At 33.5% G+C, this 3,938-nt stretch overlaps 1 pseudogene; it reads right to left on the bottom strand.

The window, feature by feature from the left end:
• Nucleotides 1–1,697: 1,697 nt before the first annotated feature.
• Nucleotides 1,698–3,938, bottom strand: part of LOC113040487 (calponin-2-like) — a 2,847-nt pseudogene continuing 606 nt past the window's right edge.

Raw genomic sequence — 3,938 nt, 5'->3', positions numbered from 1 at the left:
ACACTTCAAAATACTTATTTTGTGTTCCATTTAAGTGTAAGGAAGTGTACAGATTACATGTGTAGTATAATTTTTGTATAATATTGTCTGTATGGCGAGCTGAGCTGCAGTCTACCTGCTCCAACAGGAGTCGTGAAGATAAATCAGTATGGAGGTAAGCGGCGTGTCAACACGGAATGTAGGATTTCATTAACGAGAAGACATTCATTTTGACAAGCTCACAGCAGACCTGTTTGAGAAGAGGCACAAGTAAACGCATTAAAAGCAAAACCTGCACATGTGAGGACAAAGTGAAGTTGTAAAATCAAATCGCAACCTCAGGCAGCAAGAACTGGAGCGAACCGAAGAAGCTGGAGAGATGTTGTTAAGCAGCTCCACCTGGTGTGAGGGACGGAAAATACGTCACAATCTTGATACTGAGAGTAGTTTGGAGTAAAATGTATTTAATTTATTTTTTAAAAAATCATATTTAGAATTGTTGTAACCGTTTTACTAGCCCGCTATTACAACGGAACCCGTTTTCAAATTCCGGCATACTGTTTTTTGCACACCTTTAGAATTTCGTGGAAGAGTTCATTTCAGTAGCCTAACTCAACTCAAATTGTGAAACTTGTTTATTAAATGAATTCAATGCACACAGACTGAAGTAGTTTAAGTTTTTGGTTATTTGTTAAATGTGAGCCAAACCATCACAATTAAAAGAAACCAAAGACTTAAACTACTTCACTCTGTGTGCATTGGATTTATTTAATACACGAGTTTCACAATTTGAGTTGAATTACTGAAATAAAGGAACTTTTCCATGACATTCTAATTCACTGAGATGCACCTGTACAGTGTTTGCTCATCTGTAGTACATCTATAGTACGTTTCCCATCAGATATCAAATAGAAGTTTACAAAATGTCTTTAATATGCTACAAATATGAAACTGACATCAAATGTTTGAAGCTAACTTTTACAGACATCTTGCAAATGTACGTGTGCTATCTGGGAGATGGGCCCTTCTCTAGTATCGGAGTATGTACTAGTTAGTACATAACAGTTTAACTGACTGGATAATTGATTATGGATCCAGGACTTCCACTGAGAAATAAGATAGTTGTTCCAAAGTTTACAAATGTCATCTTCCACTTGCATAGGAACGAAGATAACATACCTGCTTTGTTTATACTGAAATTTTCCAAGTGCAACAGTCTGTAAATTAAATGAATCATGACAAAAGTAACTGTTGTTCATCATCTTTTATTATGAACCCGCTCAATTACTTCATCAATCTAATTCCAATAAAAAAAAAGGAAAAAAAAAAAAAGAAAAAAAAAAATTGTAAAGCATACACAGATATTCATTTATTGTGATTTATCTGAGCAGACCTAAGAATTCCACTGTTTAGTACAAAGGGTCATTTGGAATGAGAACAAATACTGTGGAAAAAAGTAGGGAATTTAGTTCCTAATTCGGAATGTTCAAGGCGCACAATGTTATACTTCAATTTCCTTTCACAATACTATAATCCAAAGAAAACAAAGACAAGCTCCAGTTGTTCTGGCTCTGCAAATGGTAAAATATTTGATGAGAATATGAAACACTAATAAAAAGATTAACTCTTTAAAACACATTACAGATTGCATGAGAAATAAAGTGTATTATAAAACAAAAATACATATAAAACATTTAAAAAAAAAAAAAAACCATTCATTTTCTCACATCAAACAAGGAAGTATAATATTTAAGAATGTCAAAAAGCAGAAATGACTAAAATAAAATCCTGCTGAAATAGACAGATGTACCTTCCTTTTTATGCATGTGCTCTCACTTACAAGCCTAAAAATACACTAACAAAATATTACTGGGGAACAGCTCTTAAATTAATGCAAATGGGACCACGTAACTGCCAGTGAAGGTTCACCTTATCTAAAACCCTCACAATTGTAACTTTGCATCTTTCAACTGTAACAGCAAAAATTCACCTTCACATGCATCTACTGACAAGAAAAAGTGATTTTAAACCCGCTGAGCATGTTCTATATTCAAATAATGAATCAGGCTCACGTAACGCGGTTTCCAATACATACTTAATATTGAATTTCTTCACAACAGGTTGATTAGAACAAAAGAAAATTACAAATCATTATTTGGGATTATGTGAATAACTTTACAATAAACCCCCGTCAAACTTGTGTTTAACATCAAGTAGAATCAGCATTATTCACTGAATTAAAAATAAAGTAAAACCTACATTAAACAATTAAGCAAATACTAAATATTATTATAATGGTTGTGCAATTAAAAGACTGTCACATGAACCATATAAAAAATACAAGTATCAATACACATATTTAACTGATATGTTTTACAGGGCTCTCGCTTCAAATTAAAAAATGTTTATGAAATAACTTGATAGTTAAAACTAAGTGATATTTTCATATTGGTCCTTTCATCTGACAGATGGCACATTACTGTGGTATAATGGAATGTTTTGGGTTTTCTGTTGGCAAGGAAGTATCAGCTTTCCTTTAGCTTCTCATTCAACTCCTAACCTGCGACTGGTTGACTCAGTAATCTTGACCATCATCCTGATAACCCTGGTATCCCTCGTCTTGGTAATCCGTGTAGCCAGTCTCAGCTTCTTCCACTGCACTGGGTGCACCTTGGGGGCATATTTGGCATCATAGATCTGACGGCCAAGCCCGAAATTCTGCCGCTCTGGTTGGCACCTTGAGTGTAGCCCATCTGAAGAGACATTGTGGAGTTGTCCACACTTATCTGTGCCTAGTTTCTGGTCGTAGATGGCACGGCGGGTCCCTGGAGCAGTCATACCAGCCTATAAACAGATGAGGGTACTTAATATTATTCAATATACCATTACAGCATTTATTGATAGAACTTACATTTGTGAACTAATGTTTCCAAAACATTCAAATGTAACCTTTTCGTGAAATATTAATATTTCATTTCAGCTTTATTTCTCTAAATAATTTTTTATTAAAATGATATAACACCGAAAATTAGCAATATCATAATTTTGTCATGTATTTCTGTCATTTTTATATTCATTTTAATATTCAATTTAACTTTAATTTATATTGTTTCAGTTAAAGTAATTTTAGTGTAACTTGAATAGATTATATTTAAATTTATCACCAAAGCAACAGTTTCATTAATTTTTTTTTCTAACGGTTAAAGTTGAAATTTATATCTATTTATTTCAGTCTAATGCCAAATAAATAAAATGCTTTTAAAAGAAAAAATAAGTTCTTTTTAACATTTCATTTTAGCTTTAATTTATTTTTTGTTTCATTTATTTTTTACTTCAAACTTTTTTTTATGTCAGCAAATGGCCAAGACAACATTTCAAACTTGTTTAATTTTTTTAAGTTGAAAATATTCATCTAATATTAATATTTTATTTCAGCCTAATGAAAATGCTTTTTGATGGTTTTAGTTAATAACACCTCATAACTAAGTAATAAAGCAACATCATGGGACACAGGGAGGGTGGTACTTACCTGGCTAGCACCCTTGTTGGTTCCCATCTGAAGACTGATGGTTGAATGGTCCATTGGTGGCAGAATGTGTGCCTTGGCATCGTACAGGTGTCTTCTGGTGCCATAAGCATTCATTCCAGCTTGACTTGCACATTTATTTGTTCCCATCTATTAAAAGACATGCAAGTGAGCTACAAATATTCTCACGGTACTTTCCAGAATGAGTTCTGTATTACAAATTGTGACTCAAATTCAGATGGTTTAAAATAACGACAGAAATGTGGTCATAAATGTAATCGTACCTGTAATCCAATGACACATTGCCCGGCTTTCATTTTCTCTTCATCAAATGCCCTCTCCTGTCTCTCTGCATATTTCACTCCAATGTCTACACTAGAGTGGATGCCCTTGGTTTTAGCCTGCAAACACAGTGAGAATCTATGATCACAGA

The sequence above is a fragment of the Carassius auratus genome, chromosome 2 (genome assembly GCF_003368295.1).
Source record: "Carassius auratus strain Wakin chromosome 2, ASM336829v1, whole genome shotgun sequence".
Classification (NCBI taxonomy): Eukaryota; Metazoa; Chordata; class Actinopteri; order Cypriniformes; family Cyprinidae; genus Carassius; species Carassius auratus.
This window is presented reverse-complemented; position numbering and strand designations above follow the sequence as displayed.